Below are 23,632 nucleotides of genomic sequence, written 5' to 3' on the forward strand. Positions count from 1 at the left end.
GTTGAACTGGAAAAAACACACTGAAGATCTGCTGAAAAGTTTAGCTACTTATGCTATTAGGGTCATTGCAAATTTTGGCGATATACATCTCAGTAAATTAGCTTACCATGCCTATTTTCATTCTCTGCTTTCATATGGCAACATATTCTGGGGTAACTCATCATTGAGTAAAAGAGTGTTCATTGCACAAATGCGCGTAATCAGAATAATAGCTGGAGCTCATCCAAGATCATCCTGCAGACACTTATTTAAAGAGCTAGGGATCTTCACTGTAGCCTCACAATATATATATATATTCACTTATGAAATTTGTTATTAACAATCCGAATAATGTGCTGCATCCACGTGCAGTAGATAATTTAAAGATCCTGAAATGCTAGGTGCACGTCAATACAACATAAATTCGGTCAACACCAGTGTATTTACGTTGCTGGAGTTTGTAAGTTTTAAAAACCACCTTGTACAGTATATAATGTTTTTACCGTGGAACGCTGCACACGGTACTCCACTCAAATATTCATCGTTGTAGCGAAAACTTTCGCACATACTAACTATGTACTACTTAACAATCCTTAGTAGAAAGTAAAATTAAATTGCGTTTGATTTACCTGGACGCCCTACCTCTTCTCCAATTTCCTTCCACCGTGTTTCTTTCCAAACGGAATCACTATATCTCCTATCAGTCATATTATATAGCTCTGAATGAGAACGAACTAATTCAATCAATTACTCGTCGAACTTCATTATCTAAACAATATAATAAACACAATAGAAAACACCGGTACTTACTTGTAATTAGAATAAATAACAAAGAGAAACTCGGAACTATAAAAAATTGATTCTTACATGTTAGGTACAAGCAAAGTTTTCGAACCACATCTACCTAATCTCACTCTTTCCAAAATATATAAACAGGGACCGAGTAAAAACATGGAAGCAGTCCTTCGAAAATCAGAGATTTACATCACGTCAACTCACCGTCATGACGGGAAACATTCTCCGAAAGAATGTGTGACGTTGACGTGACGGAGACGTTCCGGGACGCTGACGTCGAGTGTGAACACAGCCATTAGAAACACAGGGAAGAATGTTTTGACGTGACGGACGTGACGGAGACTTCCGTTAAGTGTGAATCGACCTTTATTTATCTATTTCAAATAGCAGTTTGCCTTTGTCTTTTCCTGTTATGAGAATTAGTACTATATATATATATATATATATATATATATATATATATATATATATATCGCCTATGCAAATTAATTATTTCCTATTTTTACTTCGTTACATAAAAAAACGCAAGTGATCATTGGCGCCTAGATAGACGTAAAACATGCGAACTGTATCGGTGGATGGTTACTCTCTAATGCGACTGAGAGAGAATTAGTATCATCTTTGGAATTCCTTTTTTTTTTTTTTTAGCTGTCTTAAAAATAATTTTTTAATTTTTTTCTGTGGGATTCGAGATTAATAAGCGAAAATTCTGTTTACTTGAAATGAGAATGAGGGAGGTGCCTTTAATTTCTTTTGATCAAATGTTCATTTCAGTTCTATTACATTTGTCGCAGTTTATCGTGGACTGAGAACGTACCAGCAAAGGTAAATACTCAAATCAACAACGATAGTGAATAATAATCGGAAATGCAAAGAAAAATGCTAGGTGCTTCCTGTTTGGACATGGCATAATAGATACAGCCACATTCTTACACATCTACATCTACAGCTACATCCATACTCCGCAAGTCACCTGACAGTGTGTGGCGGAGGGTACCTTGAGTACCTCTATCGGTTCTCCCTTCTATTCCAGTCACGTATTGTTCGTGGAAAGAAGGATTGTCGGTATGCCTCAGTGTGGGCTCTAATCTCTCTGATTTTATCCTCATGGTCTCTTCGCGAGATACATGAAGGAGGGAGCAATATACTGCTTGACTCTTTGGTGAAGGTATGTTCTCGATACTTCAACAAAAGCCCGTACCGAGGTACTGAGCGCCTCTCCTGCAGAGTCTTCCACTGGAGTTTATCTATCATCTCCGTAACGCTTTCACGATTACTAAATGATCCTGTAACGAAGCGCGCTGCTCTCCGTTGGATCTTCTCTACCTCTTCTATAAACCCTATCTGGTACGGATCCCACACTGCTGAGCAGTATTCAAGCAGCGGGCGAACAAGTGTACTGTAACCTACTTTCTTTGTTTTCGGACTGCATTTCCTTAGGATTCTTCCAATGAATCTCAGTCTGGTATTTGCTTTACCGACGATCAACTTTATATGATCATTCCACTTTAAATCACTCCTAATGTGTACTTCCAGATAATTTATGGAATTAACTGGTTCCAGTTGCTGACCTGCTATATTGTAGCTAAATTATAAGGCATCTTTCTTTCTGTGTATTCGCAGCACATTACACTTGTCTACACTGAGATTCAATTGCCATTCCCTGCACCATGCGTCAATTCTCTGCAGATCCTCCTGCATTTCAGCACAATTTTCCATTGTTACAACCACTCGATATACCACAGCATCATCCTCAAAAAGCCTCAGTAAACTTCCGATGTTATCCACAAGGTCATTTACGTATTTTGTGAATAGCAACGGTCCTACGACACTCCCCTGCGGCACACCTGAAATCACTCTTACTTCGGAAGACTTCTCTCCATTGAGAATGACATGTTGCGTTCTGTTATCTAGAAACTCTTCAATCCAATCACACAATTGGTCTGATAGTCCATATGCTCTTACTTTGTTCATTAAACGACTGTGGGGAACTGTATGGAACGCCTTGCGGAAGTCAAGAAACACGGCATCTACCTGTGAACCCGTGTCTATGGCCCTCTGAGTCTCGTGGACGAATAGCGCGAGCTGGGTTTCATATGACCGTCTTTTTCTAAACCCATGCTGATTCCTACAGAGTAGATTTATAGTCTCCAGAAAAGTCATTATACTCGAACATAATACCTGTTTCAAAATTCTACAACTGATCGATGTTAGCGATATAGGTCTATAGTTCTGCACATCTGTTCGACGTCCCTTCTTGAAAACGGGGATGACCTGTGCCCTTTTCCAATCCTTTGGAACGTTACGCACTTGTAGACCTACGGTACACTGCTGCAAGAAGAGGGGCAAGTTCCTTCGCGAACTCTGTGTAAAATCGAACTGGTATCCCATCAGGTCCAGCGGCCTTTCCTCTTTTGAGCGATTTTAATTGTTTCTCTATCCCTCTGTCGTCTATTTCGATATCTACCATTTTGTCATCTGTGCGACAATCTAGAGAAGGAAGGACAGTGCAGTCTTCCTCTGTGAAACAGCTTTGGAAAAAGACATTTAGTATTTCGGCCGTTAGTCTGTCATCCTCTGTCTCAGAACCATTTTGGTCACAGAGTGTCTGGACGTTTTGTTTTGATCCACCTACCGCTTTGACATAAGACCAAAATTTCTTAGAATTTTCTGCCAAGTCACTACGTAGAACTTTACTTTCGAATTCATTGAACGCCTCTCGCATAGCCCTCCTCACACTACATTTCGGTTCGCGTTATTTTTGTTTGTCTGCAAGGCTTTGACTATGTTTATGTTTGCTGTGAAGTTCCCTTTGCTTCCGCAGCAGTTTTCTAACTCGGTTGTTGTACCACGGTGGCTCTTTCCCATCTCTTACAATCTTGCTTGGCGCATACTCATCTAACGCATATTCTACGATGGTTTTGAACTTTGTCCTCTGATCCTCAACACTATCTGTACCTCAGACAAAACTTTTGTGTTGAGCCGTCAGGTACTCTGAAATCTGCTTTTTGTCCCATTTGCTAAGCAGAAGAATCTTCCTACCTTTTTTAATATTTCTATTTACGGCTGAAATCATCGATGCAGTAACCGCTTTATGATCGCTGATTCCCTGTTCTGCGTTAACTGTTTCAAATGGTTTGGGTCTATTTGTCACCAGAAGGTCTAATATGTTATCAAATGGCTCTGAGCACTATGGGACTTAACATCTATGGTCATCAGTCCCCTAGAACTACTTAAACCTAACTAACCGAACGACGGCACACAACACCCAGTCATTAATATGTTATCACCACGAGTCAGTTCCCTTTTTAACTGCTCAAGGTAGTTTTCAGATAAAGCACTTCAAAAAATTTCACTGGATTCTTTGTCCCTGCCACCCGTTATGAACGTTTGAGTCTCCCAGTCTACATCCGACAAATTAAAATCTCCACGCAGAACTATAACGTGGTGGGGAAATCTACTCGAAATATTTTCCAATTTATCCTTCAGGTGCTCAGCCACAACAGCTGCTGAGCCAGGGGGCCTATAGAGACACCCAGTTACCACGTCTCAGCCTGCTTTAACCGTGACCTTCACCAAAATTATTTCACATTTCGGATCTCACGGCGAGCCACGGATTTCTGAATAGAAGAGGAGCTGCTGGGAGAGAACGCACGACCCCTTACGTCAGTCCAGTGGTCAGTTCGCGAGAAACTTTATTATCGAAGCTTTTGTTGAACGACAACTTTCATACAGGACTAAACAAAACTAGTATGGTGTCAACAGTATCGTGTGGTGACCCACAGTGTTGACCTTACTCTATTCAGACTGAAGCGGCAGAAATTAAGCGTCGTATTGGACCCTAAAGCAGTTGCAGCTTGCAGGGATGACGTGTTGGTATACCGATATTGTTGCGTTCTTGTGTTGTAGGTAATCGCGCAGGTAACTTGAGTGTTTGGTGGACTTTTTTCTTTGGACCCATGTTTCAATACAGAGTAAATAAATGGGGCACCAAAGCGCCGATGATATAAAACCGAATATACCGACTGCACAGTGTGTTCTGCCTCAGCCAATCAGAGCACAGATAACGCCCTCTTATTACAAAGTTTTATAAGTAAGCAGTGCAAGAATGACGCATACTGCAGACATTGCTGCCACAAAATAACCGTTCCGGTCATCGTACTTGGCGCAGCACAAGGGAACAGACAGAAAGATTGAAGCTCAACGAATTAATTACGTTACGTACTTCCGACCTATCAGCTTCTCTGTAAGAGTGAAATCAAAATAAGTATGGAAAACAGAAGCTGGAAGTGCACCTTAAGTGTTTGAGGGTACGTTCCTAACCTAAGATTCGTTGGAGGCTTGACGATCGTATGGGATTTACACATATGGAGCTGCGTAGATAATTTCTGTACTGAGCAAAAAGAAAAGTAGACTGTGCAAAGCATATTTTGCGTTAAATTGCAAAGTAGGGCCTCAGGTCTTGAAATACGCGATTACGATCTCAGTTGTGTCGTTACTGAACAAGGTTGAGCGGGCGTACAGGCAAGCGGAGGACGGAATTGTTTATTCGGAATGCAGCATTCTGTCGCAGAAGGCGTTGCGTATTCTCGCTTCTTCGAAAAACTGCAGCGCGAAGGTCACGCTTGCAGCGGTCGTTGTTGTCGGCAGAGACACGGCGGGGGGGGGGGGGGGGGGGGCGGGGAGTCGTATGACGTCAGAGCCGCGGCGCCGTCAGTTCTGTCGCTGGCGAGGTGGCGCTCAGTTGTGCAGCAGGGCGCCGGCGCAGTTGTGACGCAGCAGCCAGGCTTTTAGCAGCGTGCGACGCAGTCCTGCCTTTCGGCGAGAATAGCAGAGAAAGGTGAGGCGGGCAGCCGGCCTTTACTGGATTACTTGAAAGCTGCGGATGTTGTTCTGCTCGCTTTTGTGTGGTTCGTCGTATAACTCGCGACGGAGCAACGTCAAGGAACTGCTCCTGTCTAACACGTTGTCTCACTTCAAAAAATTAGGATCGGTACATCTACACCTACATCTACATGATTACTCTGCAATTCACTGAGTGCTTGGCAGAGGGTTCATCGAACCACAATCATACTATCTCTCTACCATTCCACTCCCGAACAGCGCGCGGGAAAAACGAACACCGGAACCTTTCTGTTCGAGCTCTGATTTCTCTTATATTATTTTGATGATCATTCCTACCTATGTAGGTTGGGCTCAACAAAATATTTTCGCATTCGGAAGAGAAAGTTGGTGACTGAAATATCGTAAATAGATCTCGCCGCGACGAAAAACGTCTTTGCTTTAATGACTTCCATCTCCACTCGCGTATCATATCTGCCACACTCTCCCCTATTACGTGATAATACAAAACGAGCTGCCCTTTTTTGCACCCTTTCGATGTCCTCCGTCAATCGCACCTGGTAAGGATCCCACACCGCGCAGCAATATTCTGAGCTGACTCTTTAGTGGACTTGTTGCAGCTTCTAAGTGTCCTGCCAATGAAACGCAACCTTTGGCTCGCCTTCCCCACAATATTATCTATGTGGTCTTTCCAACTGAAGTTGTTCGTAATTTTAACACCCAGGTACTTTGTTGAATTGACAGCCTTCAGAATTGTACTATTTATCGAGTAATCGAATTCCAACGGATTTCATTTGGAACTCGTGTGGATCACCTCACACTTTTCCTTATTTAGCGTGAACTGCCACCTACCACACCATACAGCAGTCTTTTCTAAATCGCTTTGCAACTGATACTGGTCTTCGGATGACCTTACTAGACGGTGAATTACAGCATCATCTGCGAACAACCTAAGAGAACTGCTCAGATTGTCACCCAGGTCATTTATATAGATCAGGAACAGCAGATGTCCCAGGATGATTCTCTGGGGAACACCTCACATCAATTCAATCGCCGTCTATTACTACGAACTGCGACCTTCCTGACGGGAAATCACGAATCCAGTCGCACAACTGAGAACAATGGGATGGCGAATAGTGTCTTAAATTAGCGTGCCGAGTGTTTAATTACTTATCACTCGTTATTTATCGCCTTGTTACATTCACTTACCAGCTGATAACTTGAGCGGAAATGACGTGGAACGAACGGACAATAGCGCCAGATTCAGTCGGGCTGTGTTTCGATGTGCCACTGTCGATTCCACAAAATTTTCGTACCACAGTCATTAATTACGTCCTGATTACGTCACTGCAATGAAATAACCAATGTTCGTAGAACGCAAGTATGCGGAAACCATCAAACAGTCAGCACTTGGGACTGAGTGGGTCTTAGTGCGACGCGGCGTCTTCCGCCACTCATTCCAGCAGCCGTCGTGGTCTGTGATACTGGACCGCCTGCCCGCAACCCGAAGGCGATTGCACGTTGCCTCTCTAGTGGCTTGCAGGGCTGACAGAAATTTAATTTTCAATATTTCGCTTACTTTGGCCGACTTTAAACATCTAAAATGTTGTCGTAATGATCTCGTTAAGATGTATAATATGACATTACGGGTTTCACACAGTTAGGAATGTACCACACTACGGTCGCAGGTTCGAATCCTGTCACGGGTATGGATGTTTGTGATGTCCTTAGGTTAGTTAGGTTTAAGTAGTTCTAAGTTCTATGGGACTGATGACCACAGATGTTAAGGCCCATAGCGCTCAGAACCATTTGAACCAATTTTTTTTAATGTACCACAGTTGCAAACTTTGCGTGTCGCGAGGTAACGTAACGCACGGCGCTGAAATATGCGGACTTTATTCAGCCAGTATTTCAGAACGAAGGCAGTTAGCGACTCACCACAAACTCCAGACGACATTTCAAACACCTGTGATAATTTTCTCTAATCTCCCCCCACCACACACACACACACACACACACACACACACACGCACACACACGTGAAGTAACAGATTTTCGCTGTTAATGCACTCAGCTTCGGCATCAGACGTAGCGTTTTAATTTATTAATTTATTAGTACAGACTCTATTCGCAGCACAGTTTGCAGACAGTATCCACATACCGCATAGAAAGAATCTGCAAAATTATGTCGTTGTAAGACACACTCACTCACACACACACACACACACACACACACACACACACAAACACACGCCAGGAGATATGACGCCTCAAACATTTAGCAGCGCGAAACGCTTGCTTTTCCTTAAAAAGGAGCGCAAACTGGCGAGACTGTATTCACCCTGTTTTCAGAAAGAGGGCACTCGGCGACTTCCAACAAACGTTAAGAATGATTTCAAACCGTCCCTTACATGGTTACATGGTTGACGTCAGATATTAATTCACTTGTAAAGCAATTAAGCGTCGGAAGTTGTTTTGTGCAGCCGGCCCGAGTGGCCGAGCGTTTCTAGGCGCCACAGTCTCGAACCGCGCGACCTCTACGGTCGCAGGTTCGAAACCGGCCTCGGGCATCGGTCGCAGGTTCGAATCCTACCTCGGGCACGGATGTGTGTGATGTTCTTAGGTTAGTTAGGTTTGAGTAGTTCTAAGTTCTAGGGGGCTGATGGCCTCAGAAGTTAAGTCCCATAGTGGTCAGAGCCATTTCAACCATTTTTTGTTTTGTGCATGGCCGTTCCAAATCCTGGAATCCCTTCGCGAAGCAGAACACGTGACGGCGTGCCGACATATTTGTGGCGATGAAACGCTGTGCTCGAGTTCATTTCAGAATTTTACAGTTTTATGGAATTGGTTGGTTGGTTGGTTTGGGGAAGGAGACCAGACAGCGTGGTCATCGGTCTCATCGGATTAGGGAAGGAAGTCGGCCGTGCCCTTTCAGAGGAACCATCCCGGCATTTGCCTGGAGTGATTTAGGGAAATCACGGAAAACCTAAATCAGGATGGCCGGACGCGGGATTGAACCGTCGTCCCTCCGAATGCGAGTCCAGTGTCTAACCCTATGGAATTAAGGCTGTGGTGAACCAGCGATCTGTTAAAGATTTCGTTAGTAGACGGTGAATTCTCGAGAATTATCGTAATGTGCATGCTTGATAAAATAAAACCTTTCATATCCTGTTTTTTATCGTTCTGTGACGTCAGGTATCCTCTTTTGAGATTTGCTGATGAAGGCAAGCGATCAGACACCACACTTTTTTTTTTTGTACTGTGCAACGCTGCTTTACTTTGTTTGCCTGTTCTCGTGTTGAAATATGCTTGATAAGAGCGTGGTGTGTTGACAAAGTAACGCATCAGAGATCCTTCAGACTCCTCTAGTTTTGCGCGGCTTGCTGTGTAGAAAAGTGGCGCCGTCGTGCTTGCGCATTAATAGCATCCTTTGACTATGACGCTACCACTTACCAACTTCTTTGCTTGAGGTTAAAATGACACGATTAAAGAGCAGTGTAAATTTTTATGTGCAGCCCATAACGACGGTACAATTTAAATTGTCGTTTCCAGTGCAATAGTGGCAAGAACAGGGGTAGATTTCCCTGTTATTACTTTTCGTGAAGGGATTTAATCACGTCAGAATTAAAACATTTGTGCACATATTTGGTACGTATGTTTGACAGAAATGTATAGCAAATTTTCTCTTAGACCATAGTATTATATAAGGCTTATCCGTTGTTGATGGTAAGACACTGTTTCGGAAACATGGACAGCCTCTGACATTACATTTCCTGACACTGCAGCAAGACAAAAAGCACTGAAAATGCCCCGTTTTGAAGAGTTCAGAAATGTCGTGTAAAAGCTAAACTGCACATAGTCGTTATAAGCAAGTGTCAATATCAGAAATATGAAGTACGAAATTTTAGCTTCGCAAACAGGTAGATCAACACATCCACTGTCCAGTTTGCTCCCCGCATCAAAGGGTGGCAATATTCACAACATGGCACCTCTACTTCAGCAAAAGCACCTTCCTGCACATTCTGTGCTTAAAACGTGCCTGGCGCTGTGTGGAGCTGTCTCCATCCCCGGCGTTAAGCAGTTACGGAGTACACAGGAGGCAAGGACCACACTCTCGATATTTGATGTATTTAAATGAATCGTTTTATGAAAGATCTGGAATATGGAAGATAGAATCGCAAACACGTTCTCCACAGTTCTTCGGCAACGGGACAGGCGATAATTGGAAATGATCCTCTCACGATTTAGTACCCTCAGACTACAGAGCTGGATAAAGTCCCGCCTTACGGCGAAGGCTTCATCTCCTACGAAAACATACGGCAGCTTGTGACCTGTAACACAAGATTCACACGGTACTTTTAACTTGCTTTACTTCAGATTGTCGTAAAATATTGTGTTTTCAATAACGTCACCATCAGATATCCGGTCGTTGCTTCCAAAGACTACCATTAAAAACTCGTAATATGCGTTTACCATCACAAGCAACACCATGCTACAGTAGGCCCTGTAGTTCGGGAGGAGGATTAATGTGCATGTGTTTGCCATCTTGAGACCTTGGAAACTGAAACATAGGAAGGAAAAACACAGCTACAGAGACCCGCAAGCCTTGAATAATTAGATATCCAGTTTTTTCTTTTTTTTTTTTAAATTTACAACTTTCCTTCATGCACTCATTTCTCAAAGCACTGCAAAACGCGCCGCAAGTTTCTGGCAGAATTTTCGAAAGGCTTGGTGGTGAAATAGCTACACTTTACTGCAGATGACGGTATGTACTGCCAATAACTAAGTATCCTAATCTTGCAGCTGATTTCTCATGCTGTGCTGGAGTTCTTTTTTTCCTTTTTTTTATTTTATTTATTGAGTTTCGATTCCCCCTGAAGGGGCGGGCTTGCAGCAGCTTAGTACGCCGCTCTTCAGCCAACAGAATTTGTCTTAAAAAGACGAAGATAGTTAATAATAAAAGCAGGTGATAAAATCGGTGACTTAAACAGTAAAGTGGCGGAAAATCGTGGAACTTAAAACATAAAACAGAGGGCTGATGATGCTAATAAGCAGGCAGGTAAAATAATAGACAGACAACCAAAAAACACGGCGACCTTCTGGTTTCTGTTCGCAAGAGATACAAAATTCACACCCAGCCACAGCATGTTTTCTGTTCGCAACACTTTGGAAAGAGAAACAACATTGAACATTCACTTGAACACTGCACTAAAAATTTCGCACAAATATGACATACCACAGCCGAGGGCAGAATGAGGAACCTGGACAAATGATGGGAAAGGAAAGGGGGGGAAGGAGAGTAAAAAACCAAGTGGGGGGACGGAGGAAGAAGCTGATGGAGGACGAGAACTCATAACAGAGGGGGCGGGTGCTGGGCAGACGTGACATGGGAAAGGCAGAAGAGGGGTATACAGAAGGATTCGGGGGGGGGGGGGGGAGAGGGGAGGCATAGAGTGGTTAGGTGGGGAGAAAACAGGATGGAAGGGGTGGAAGAGGGAGCCTGGGAAAAGGACAGAGGAAAGGAGGGGGGTGAGAATCAGAGTCGGTAGGAGGGATAAATGGAGGGAGAGAGGGCATCATCCAGGAGGGGGAGTTGATGGAAGCCACCTTGGGAAAGTAGGGTGTAGAGATGGAGGGTAGGGGGGACACAACAGTGAAGGCGTGGCAGGGGGCGGGGACAGGAGAGGAGAGGAGCAACCAGGGGGTGAGGGGGATCAAGGCGGTGGGAGGTGTAGAGGATGCAGATAGGTTCGAGGAATAGGAGCAGATGGGGGAAAGGAATGAGGTCACAGAAGATCCGCGTGGGAATGGGAGGCATATACAGAAGGCGAGGCGGAGTACATAGCCCTCGAGGATCTGGAGGGACTTACAGAATTTGAGGATGGGGAGGGGGGTGAGATATCCAGACGGGACTGGATTAACAGAGGATGTGCCACAGATCTTCTCATCTGTGTCATCCTGTCTTTGTAGTACGAAAGGAAAGCAAGTGTTGGTGTGTTTCTTCATCTATTCCTAGGTAATTGTCGAAATCACCACACTCTAAAACTGGGAACAGTTTTAAGTGAGAGAGTGTTCTTTGGAGCCATTTCTTCATAGAAAACTTTGGTCTCCTTCTCCCCGTTTTCCTCAAGCAGCCATATAGTTTCACAACGGAAAGTGCACACAACAACAGGAAAATGACGTCATCGTCCGCTGTGTCCCGCTCCACACAGCCGACTGACGTCTGTGCGGGGACAGCTGCGGTCGAACAGTTTCGCCACCGAGAATCCGCGCATTTTCTCCAGGGAGAAAATGTCCCTTGTAACATCGATTGGTACAAACAATTTACCAGCGTGGGGAAATGGGCGTTTTCCCTCCGCATCAAAATGCGCCCACTCCCGCATACCCCCTGACAGCTTCCCCTGCCGACAAACCGCTCATTGTGTCCCGTGGTAAATAGTCGTGTCGCACAGCAGCTACGGGTAAACGGCGGAGCGTGCTGCGTGCTGGGCAGGAAGGGACACCCGCTCTACGCCGCAGCTGCCGCTCTGTGAGGAGTGAGAGATCGGCAGTCTCCGCCCGGCACAAGCAGCTCCACGGTGTGAGCCACTACAGGTGCGGCTGCGGACGCGGATCCCGCCGCCCCTCCGGCAGTGAGGGGGGTGGGGCGCCGCCAGAGGGGGGCGGGCGACGTACTCGCTTGAACAGGTGCCAGGTTCTTAAGCGAAGCGAACGCAGGCTTTCTAGGCGGACTGCACTGGTGAAATCAATTCGGGAAAAGACCCAAAGTGATATTCCCGTGTCACGACAGGATGGCGAGAAGGTATATTACGCGATCAGTGCAAAGTACATGTTTCTCCGACGCTCGCCACTGACTAAACGCGTTAATACTTTGTCAAAATTTTGATAAATGTATGCCGTTAGGAAAACATTATCTCATCTCTTCTTCATCAGCGCTCACATATACTACTGGCCATTAAAGTTGCTACACCATGAAGAAATGAAAATGATAAACGGGTTTTCATTGGACAAGTATATTATATTAGAACAGACATGTGATTACATTTTCAAGCAACTTTGGTGCATAGGTCCCGAGAAATCAGTAACCAGAACAACCAACTCTGGCCGTAACAACGGCCTTGATACGCCTGGGCATTGAGTCAAACAGAGCTTGGATGGCGTCTACAGATACAACTGCCCATGCAGCTTCAATAAGATACCACAGCTCATCAAGAGTAGTGACTGGCGTATTGTGACGAGCCAGTTACTCGGCCACCATTGACCAGACGTTTTCAAATGGTGAGAGATCTGGAGAATGTGCTGACCACGGCAGCAGTCGATCATTTTCTGTATCCTCAAAGGACCGTACAGGACCTGCAACATGCGGTCGTGCATTATCCTGCTGAAATGTACGGTTTCGCAGGAATCGAATGAAGGGTAGAGCCACGGGCCGTAACACATGTGAAATGTAACGTGCACTGTTCAAAGTGCTGTCAATGGCACCTCATACCATCACGCCGGGTGATACGCAGTATGGCGATGACGAATACACGCTTCCAATGTGCGTTCACCGCGATGTCGCCAAACACGGATGCGACCATCATGATACTATAAACAGAACCTGGATTCGTCAGAAAAAATGACGTTTTGCCACTGGTGCACCCAGGTCTGTCGTTGCGTACACCATTGCAGGCGCTCCTCTCTGTGATGCAGCGTCAAGGGTAACCGCAGCCGTGGTCTCCGAGCTGATTGTCCGTGCTGCTGCAAACGTCGTCAAACTGTTCGATCCGAAGGTTGTTGTCTTGCAAACGTCCCCATCTGTTGACTCAGGGATCGAGACGTGGCTGCACGATCCGTTACAGCCGTGCGGATAAGATGCCTGTCATCTCGACTGCTAGTGATACGAGGCCGTTGGGATCCAGCACGGAGCTCCGTATTACCCTCCTGAACTCACCGACTCCATATTCTGCTAACAGTCATTGCATCTCGACCAACCCGAGTAGCAATGTCGCGATACGATAAACCGCAATGGCGATAGGCTACAATCCGACCTTTATCAAAGTCGGAAACGTGACGGTACGCATCTCTCCTCCTTACACGAGGCATCACAACAACGTTTCACCAGGCAACGCCGGTCAACTGCTGTTTGTGTATGAGAAATCGGATGGAAACTTTCCTCATATCAGCACGTTGTAGGTTTCGCCACCGGCGCCAACCTTGTGTGAATACTCTGACAAGCTAATCATTTGCATATCACAGCATCCTCGCCCTGCTGTTGAATTTCGCGTCTGTAGCACGTCATCTTCGTGGTGTAGCAATTTTAATGGCCAGTTGTGTAGAAGCAACTTACTTTCTGGAGTTTGGGTCTAAGAATGTTGTTGCTGGCCGCTCCACACGTGGTACACCTTTGGTCGTACAGGGCGGCGTGAGAGCTGTCGCTGACACATACAGAATTGTTTCTACAGCTGGAAGCAGGGTCATGTCGTATTCCCAGTCCAGACTAAATGCACTGGAAGCTGCCGACGCAGACTACTGCATGTCGACGGGCATATTTGTCTGTACGACATGCAGGCCGTCTTGTTCTCTGGAGTATATTAACTTAGTTCACAAAAATTGAAATGTTTTCGTAACTTAGTTCACAAAAAATTTGATACCTGTTTTCGGTACAGATATGCAGACATCACTTTAGAGAAACACAAGCACAGTCGAATTTCAGAATTATCGATATCTGCTGTGTTTTATCGATAACGACGTCGTTTTCAGGTTGTGTAAGTGACATCAGAAGGCAGAAATGTGTACGACACTCTTCTGCTAACGTCATTCACGAGGGCCGTTTGCTGCTGAGCAAGGAAAAGAAGAGTGCGGTCACAAGGGAGGACACTTTGGAGGAATAATTTTCTCAGAGCATGTGGCTTTTACAGCATTGTTCACAAATATTTCATCATATAATCCGTTTTCCGTCTGACCACTACACGAATCAACAAGTAACGAGAAATCATTTTCCTTAACGTATGGTTTCATTACAGATTGCAAATATTGTATCTACAGCTCTGTCGCAAATTTTCCTGATTTTGAGCAGCTGACGACCTCATATCCGTATCCTGACTATAAACGTTCAATTTCATTAGCAACCCTAGGTCCGATTTTATTTCCGACCTCCTGCATACACAAGAACACGCGTGGTAGCAATTCACCGGCGAATGTCAAAGCATATTGCGCTGTATACCAATATGTAGCTTTCGCCAAATTTCTCTTTTCCACCAAAAATGTTTTTAATCAGCGAAACGCCAGTGACCGATGGTGCGTTGATTCGTAACTGCAACCCATCTGATCGATATTAACAACAAGGTTTGTACTGTAACCGACCATTATCAGCACTGATTTTTTTCTGAATCGTTCTGAAGCTGCTGTAGTTTCTTCAAGTGTTGCTACGTCATTTGCACTAACGAATTTGGTCACTTTTCTCTGACGTGTTCCGTGTTTTACTGTAAAATTCTATTCCCACTTCCCACGAATGAAAAAGTTTTCTGGTAGGTATTGAACTACGATAACCTTTCCCATTGTTGCAGTGTACGCATTGTCACTTGTTTGTGGGACGTCCGAGCGCCCTTAAATTTTCCAAATGTTTCAGTATCAACTGGACGCAGCTTATAAAATTTAGATCCCCGTTGTTTGACATCCTGTTTCAGTTTCCTCAAGTGTCAAAAAAAAAAAAAAAAAAAAAAAAATTGTTCAATTGACTCTGATCACTATAGGACTAAACATCTATGGTCATCAGTCCCCTAGAACGTAGGACTGCTTAAACCTAACTAACCTAAGGACATCACACAACACCCAGTCAGGACGAGGCACAGAAAATCCTCGACCTCGCCGGGAATTGAACCCGGGAACCCGTGCGCGCGAAGCGAGAACGCTACCGCACGACCACGAGCTGCGGCCTCCTCAAGTGTCCTTTCCTGCGAAAACAAGAGAATCACCTTGTTGAGCACTTTTCAATGAGTAACTGGTACGATCTTCAGCGAAGGCAACTGCCTATGCTTGATATTTTAATGGAATGTATGTCGATGAATGTGCCTTGTCAACGTCAACATCGTCGACAGTACACTGCAAAGAATAAATTTTTCGTGTTAACAGTGGACGAGGAAATCCGAACATTAACAGACAGTAAAAATGAAAAGGCTTACCTCATCATACAAGCCCTCCTAAGCCAGCCGGAGTGGCCGTGCGGTTCTAGGCGCTACAGTCTGGTGCCGAGCGACCGCTACAGTCGCAGGTTCGAATCCTGCATCGGGCATGGATGTGTGTGATGTCTTTAGGTTTGTTAGGTGTAATTAGTTCTAAGTTCTAAGCGACTGATGACCTCAGAAGTTAAGTAGCATAGTGCTCAAAGCCATTTTGAACCAAGCACTCCTAATCAGTCTCGCTGTTTAAAATGTCACCTTCCTGGACAACAGCACTCCTGTTCACGATCCGGATCGTTCCCTCTGCGGTTCGTTCGCCCATCGCCATAGTTTGGATTTATTTATAAAATCGGGGACATTTTCAGAAAGTACAGATCTGTCCATGTAGACAGACAATACATAGCGTAATGCAGTCGCGAAAGTTCCCATTTGTTCATCAAATTCCTCCATTCTTTCGTCATGACATATGCCGGTTGATGAATTTGCGGCATTTTAAATGCCGCGCACTCACAAAACAAACGCAAGAGGAAAACGCAAAACAAAACAGAAAACAAGAGAAAAACTGATTTGTGATTGGTAACTGAAAATCCGCCAGTGATTTTGTGCCCAATGAGAAGAAATGTGAAAGTTAATACAATGGTAAAATGACTTGGTGAAGGATTAGAAAATTTAAAAACATTAAGTTTGAAGGTAATAACTGCAGAAAAATAAAAACTAAAATCACTGGAACGTCACAGCTTTCTAATTCTCCACTTTCAGATTGGCAGTCTTGCACGCTATCCACACACTAAGACAGCAGTCGAAAAAGCATGTATTAATTGAGTACTGCAGAGAAACAGGCTAAATTGTTTTTCGGCTTTTACTCCCAAACGGAGGCGCACGAGAGAGAATGGCCTCAGGGTGCGATACCTGGGTTCCTAACCTACACCAACACATACGTGGTTGCAAAATGTCGGTTGCACCTGAGGAACCTTTTATAATATAAAAAAAAATGGAATAAATGATAATAACTGTTGAAATGCGCGGCGTTTTGAAATGTATTGAATTAATGAGATTAATTCTTCGGCATGAATGACAAGCACAATAAGCTGAGCTATGCCTGGAAATAAGTTCGTATTAGTTCATATTATTTTGCAGGGGGAGGTAGTTTCTTCCTCCGCTGTAGGTTTGTGCTTAACCTTCTTTGTAATGCTACGTTAGCTCGCCGTCTTGACCGTGTTCCCATTGAGCTTGTCGGATCTTCGTAATTTTCCAAAGTACACAGGTGGGCTTCAGTTCTTGTAATCATCGTACTATTTGAAATAACAACTCACAAGACCTTTCCGTTAATAATACATACTGCTCACTTATTGACAGCGACCCCAAACGGCGGTCTACAATTACTCGCTAGAAATGGCGTGCTTCTCACTCGTTCACTAGCTGAGCGCGAATCCTTCCTTCCGCCTACTGGTGTAAGAAAAACTCCTCTGTTTTTTAACAACTCAAAATCAAAAATACCTACGGTACGCATAGCCTCAGTGATGGGCTACCGCTTCATTTTCTCTCTTTGCCTTTAAAGAAGACGAAAACATGAAAGAAATGCAAAAGGTTTATCACGCTCTCCTTGTTACTACCGGTGCTTTCTGCTAAGTTGCTAGACAGTATCTGACCACAGAGCTCTCCTTACGCTAATTTAATTCTGCTGTGGGGTTTTGGCCTCGGGCTTAGTTTTGCAGTGGAGCTGTGTTTGCTTACTGACGCTGCTGTGGAACGACGGCACGTCTTCGCCCTCCCCCACTACTCTGCCACGCACACACCTGTCTGAAGGCTGTCGCACAGGACTCTCCAACTTTGTCCACCGGTGTTCAACACAGCCAGTGGTGGAGATGACGAAACTTTCACTCTGACCGCTCAGGTGAACGGAAATCCTCGTCGATCTTTCTGTACCAAAGTACGGACACCAGATACATCTATGAAGTATACGTGGGACTGACACTGTGCGTCCAGATGTTTTCCGATCTGCGCCGTAATGCGTGGGCGGGCGCCCAGCCGGTAAGGGCTGAGGGCGCAGCCTGAAACCTCGCTGAGGGTTCAGACGTCCAATGTGCGTGGAAGGTCGGGCGTAGTTTTAGCGTCCTCTTGATGAACGCCGCCGCAGACACGTCATCTGCATGTGCATCTGCAAGCCGCCAGGCCGTGTGCCGCGGAGCGTACTTCTGGTCTTCTGGTGCACCATCTGACCTGACCCCCCCCCCCCCCCCCCCCCCCCCCCCCCCCCCCCCCCCCCCCCCCCCCCCCCCCCCCCCCCCCCCCCCCCCCCCCCCCCCCCCCCCCCCCCCCGCTTCCCTGTTAAGACTCTGTATTGGCTGCAATATCTCGTCGTGCTCATTCCCTGCAAGCTTGAAAGTTTTGAGGAGACGCGTTGGCGCTGCGAAACAGCTGTTTGTCGGCGGAAGCTGGCGTCCGCTCGATGCAGGCAGCTGACCGCGGCCATGGGTCTATTCTGTGTCGTTCATACCGATCGGTGTAGTAGGTCAGTGTCGGTAGTGACGTCATTTTCACTTCTTTATCGAAACATCCAATTCAGTAAGCTTCTGGAACGTTACCAAACGGTCCTCCACCGATTTTACGACAACGTACTGAGAGGTTTTGGATTTCGGCGTGGCCTGTCGACTGGTGAGCAGTGGTTTATGTACACCTATAATTCGTTATTTTAAACATATTTAGCGGTTTTGGCTTTGGATTTAGTGATTGTGTTACTAAAGAATCACCAGAGGACGCATCCAGTTGGAAAGTGAGTTCATAATAGACTATTTTCCTTTGGTAGAAATATGGTTAGGTTAAGTTGTTACTGTGAATGATTACATCCATAAAACTTTCTCGGTCAATATTCCCTCAAAATACGTGTTACTTTTATGCAAATAAGTGTTTAAAGATCATTAAATATCAAGACATCGGCTCTGCTTACGTATATTACATGAGTGTGAAACTGACGTTACTTGAGACTTTGTGTACATTTTTCCACAAATGGTTTAGTTAGTAATTATTATTATTATGGTAAGCAACTATGTGAAGCCGGATATTGGAATCTTCCAAACTATCACGCATTTATGACTTGCGCAGCAGCCTTTGGCAACGAAATCAGCATACGTTCGTCTGCAGAATAATATGAGAATTGAGCGTTTTGTACCTGTTCATTGCCGAAGCTAAGTAATTAGCGAGCGGAAATGTCATACGAAAGGATACAGGTGAGTAAGAAATTTTTTTTTCCTCTTCATATATGCAACGCGTTCTGAGACATTGTCATTCGTGCAAGTTAAGATTTTTCTGCAATATTCCTGATTACTTACATGTAAGAGCGCATTTCCTCAGTAATGATTTCGTGATTTCTGTGTGTTTTAAAAACGAAATATGAAATTCCGGGAGATGAAACTGCTGTCAGTGAAACAACCGAGAGTGACCTTATAATTCACCATTTTTTCCGAATATGTAGTGATTTCCGAGTTGCGGTTAGACAGGAATCTGTGGTGTCACCGCCAGACACCACACTTGCTAGGTGGTAGCCTTTAAATCGGCCGCGGTCCGTTAGTATACGTCGGACCCGCGTGTCGCCACTGTCAGTGATTGCAGACCGAGCGCCGTCACACGGCAGGTCTAGAGAGGACTTCCTAGCGCTCGCCCAGTTGTACAGCCGACTTTGCTAGCGATGATTCACTGACAAATTACGCTCTCATTTGCCGAGACGATAGCATAGCCTTCAGCTACGTCATTTGCTACGACCTAGCAAGGCGCCATTATCAACTGCTATTTATCTTGTGATGCAAGTACCGTCAGACCGATGGTCACCAATTGTGGATTAAAGTTAAGTATTCCAGCAGCTACGTACGTTATTGGCTATATTAATTACCTTGTCCAGTTCCAGACCTCACGCCTCACGCGTGCCTTTCGGCTTCACCTCAAAGTGACTTGGCTGTCTTGCCAACTCGCAACAGAATCTAAGAGCACAACTGAAATTACTGGAGTGCAACTAGCATCAGTCATATTCATAAACTTGCTTGTCACAACTGTTTATCTGCGATCGAATCCTCAACAACAGTAGACAGAGATGAAAGGTCTCCGCCGTAATATTTTTAGACTGTAGCGCCATATCGAAATATTTTCATTCATGACATGCATGTTATAAACTCCGACGAACTGCAGGAGCTCTCGAAAATGCGTTTTTTCAGCTTTGTTCTTAAGACCCAAATCGTTGAAGTATCGTAAAGGGAAGTGGGCTAATAAATCAATTGGATCTCTAGGAGCGAGTTATAACCACATTCTGTTGACCTTCTTATTCTTTGAAACTCTCAGAATCCATGTTTAGGATGTTCTACATACTATTCCGAACTCATTTTCCGAAACATAAAATCCAAAACACGATGTCAGTGTGAATGATAATAAGATGACATAATGCGGCATTTACCAAATGTGCAGCATACAGTCAAATACACTATCGTTGTTATGCATGCATGGAAACATCTGGTCAGAGAAACTGTAAAAATTTGTATGCATTTCAGCTGAGAACCATGGAAATGGATATAGTGCTCCTGGTACTGTTCAGGAGGAGGCAAGGGCGATGAAGGCGGGCACGTCAGCTCGATGGAATGCGGCGTCATGCGTTATGGCGACGTAAACGCAGTTTTCGGTACTTGGAAGAACAGCGCGCCTATGTCGCCTGCTAGCCGCTTTGTGTTCGCGGCGCTGTGCGCGCTACAGTGCGCATGCGCGGGTCGGCGGCCGCTTTCTTTAGATTGGCTTGCGCGACGAGAACCGACAACAGCTCTTCGGTTCTCTAGATCCGAAAGGTATCGATACCAAAATCCATACTGGATAATGCACGGGCTCTAACTCGAACAGTAGACCGTTCGGTGTTCTTGAGTACCGAAGCGATCGGCACAATGAAGGAAAGATACAGAATGGGCAACCAGTTCAGGGTCAGCGGATGACGTCAGGCAGGCCGGCTGGTGCACACCGACTGAAGATGTCGAAACGGCTTGACAGGGGGGGGGGGGGGGGGGGGTGTTGCGCAGCAGCGAGACTGACGTGACGGCGCACCGAAGAATGTCTTTGGTGAATAAAGTACCCACCACCACACTCCGCAGAGTCGTCTGACGTTTGCAGATGTAGACGGTTACTTAATTTTACTACATTCCTCATCACGATTATGAATTTTGTGGTGCTCGATGTTTAGATTTGACTGGTATACGAGGCATGTGTTGGAAAAGAGCAGAGTAAGTATTACAATTATGCAGATAAGGGTATACAGGTACATTCATGACGGTGCATTTTGTGTGGTTGAAATCGTTTGAAAGCGATCTTTCACGCCGTTACGGAAAACATTGGGGGCATAAAAAATGTGTACGCCACAACACAAATGTATGAATTTTTCGTTCCGGTATAGATTTAGAAAATTTTGGAAATTTTTGGTAAGGACTATGGGACCAATCTGCTGAGGTCATCGGTCCCTAGGCTTACGCGCTACCTAATCTAACTTACACTAAAGACAAAGCACACATCCATGCTCCATGCCCAAGGGAGGACGCGAAACGTCCGACGGGTGCCGGGCGGGCGAGGGGGGGGGGGGGGGGGGGGGGGGAGCCGCAAGAACCATATTGATTTAGTGAAAGTTGTTTGTCGATTGGCGGTCAGACTCCTCTTTCCTGTTCCACGCCCCTGTAGTGCGTTTGTCTCGTCAGTGAGTTCACGACACTCTCATAGGAGTCCCTCTACTCCTACCCATTCCTGAGGAAAGGGCGCAGTAACAGTCGGACACACACACACACACACACACCGCGGAGGTGGAGATGAGCTGAAGAGATGGGAGCGGCCCCAACACACAGACGCAGAGTGAAGCAAATCACCGACTCGGCCGCGAATCGAACCTGGGACGCTAGCCACGGACTGCGGACTCTGGTGCAAACAACGTGACTGTGAGTCCCTGTAGGACACCCCGCTCGTGTCGCGCGCTGCGTGGGGCTCAACTCGGCTCCTCTCTGCTACACGTAGTCAGTGTTTCGAAATTCTTACGTTCATTGCCGCTATAACAATGTCGTATTTTGGAGGTATGTCGGCTGAGGGGGGAGGGTGAAGACATTGTACAAAACAGTGCGTCAACTTACATAGACACGTAACAAAAAAACGCTTATCCTGCCACTCAACATGCGTATGTGGTCAGGAATCTTTCGTGCATAATAACAAACGATAAAATAAGGAATAAAATCTGTGTAGCCAACCGTCGAATTTTATTCACAAAATGGAAGTGTTTCCATGTCCATAAAAATTCTGTTCGTGTCGTCTCCGACTGAAATAAATCCATGCCCTGCCGCTCCTTCTGGACTGACGCGATTCACACCGTCTGAGATTAACGGACACCGCAACACTGCGGCTACGTTTTGCAGATCATTGATCCGTCACTTCCTGAACGTTCTCTTTACTAATGCTTGAAAGATAACTCATCTGCTCCGGATGCCACACGTGCTTCGCGTACGGTTCTTTACTCCAGTCATAGAACTGTGTTAGGTCACCCAAAATATACGCAGAATGAAAGAATGTGTATCCAGCTGCGGCTTTCGCTAAATTATATCGGACGGTTTAATGAATTTCCCGGCTACTCAAGTTATAACGGACCTGCACTCCGTTTACTTACGATTTTCAAAGGACACGTGCGCCAAATTTTCTCTGTTATTTGGGGAAAATGTGTTCCGAAGATTAATGAAAATACGAAAAAGTCCCCATGCAGTTAAAACCGAATTGCTATTGTACGACTACTTTTACACGGTGATGATCGAACGAAATATAAAAATAAGACATAGTCAGTGAAACATGGAGTAAATAAACTGGATCTGCTATAGTGTTAGATTGAAAATAACTTACGAACGGTCGCCAGCTCAATTTGTGAGCAAAAATTAGTGAATCATTAATAATTATTAATCTCTGTTTAAAATGCAGTGTCCTGAAAGTCTGACCCACCATCGCGCAGCCCAGGCCGATAAGGGGAGGAACTCGAAATCTGCACGAGGTGTGGATCTTGTTCTGTACGCGTTGTGTAACAAGGGATTGCCAGAAATTTCAGTCCGAAGGGGGGTGAAACGGGGATGAATGTTTTTTTTTTTTTAAATGCCGCTATTAAGGAAATTTTGAACGTAGAAATGCGAAAACTGGAATCAGGTTTCTTTCAGAAGATAAAAAAAGAAAACTTGTTTCAGTGTTTCTGGAAATTCAGCCCGAAGGGAGTCGAATAGGGCATGAAAATTTTTAAGAAAATATTTCGTTAGATTAAAAAAGTTTTAAAGCCCAACTTATGAAAATTGTTGTTTTACTCGTCTGTTAGATGCAAAGAAATATTTGTTAGAGGATGAAAGTTGCTGTGTAAATATCTCCACCATAACGCAAATGGGGTGATGCATAAAAACTGTGGGCTCCAGCTACCAGAATAGCTTTTTGGTCAGAAGTACATTCGGAAAAGACCATGCTTACATGGCCTTAACTGGATGGAAAAGCTGTGATTGTGTTTCAGTTTTCTGAACAAGATGAAAATTCAAATAAATAAGAACAAAAAAAGTTTCTGCATGCCATACAGTCTGAGCAATCGAAGCGGCGGTCGCTCGGCCAGTTGTTTCTGTACTGCAGCTACGGACCAATCATCGGACTGCAATCAGGCGGAAGCGGAACCAGAAGCACTGATTCGAGCTCAGACGTCAAAACACCGTTAAAGCCATGAGAGGTAAAGTCAGTCAGAAGACCAGGAGAACAGTTTTTACTGCACACGTGGCATGTCGACGGTTTGCAAAACAGTTCGCGTGACGAACGACTTTGTGTCACTCACTGTAATAAGTGGT

General features: G+C 45.1%; 1 protein-coding gene across 1 annotated transcript in view; it reads left to right on the top strand.

Annotated features, from left to right (window-relative positions):
- The first annotated feature begins 5,500 nt into the window (after positions 1 to 5,500).
- Positions 5,501 to 23,632, top strand: part of LOC124554027 (ankyrin repeat and protein kinase domain-containing protein 1-like) — a 91,871-nt gene continuing 73,739 nt past the window's right edge. Inside the window, exon 1 of the mRNA XM_047128053.1 lies at positions 5,501 to 5,614. The gene's annotated coding sequence lies outside the window, so the exon portion shown is untranslated. The remainder of the gene's footprint in view (positions 5,615 to 23,632) is intronic.

Source organism: Schistocerca americana, chromosome 11 (assembly GCF_021461395.2).
Source record: "Schistocerca americana isolate TAMUIC-IGC-003095 chromosome 11, iqSchAmer2.1, whole genome shotgun sequence".
NCBI lineage: Eukaryota > Metazoa > Arthropoda > Insecta > Orthoptera > Acrididae > Schistocerca > Schistocerca americana.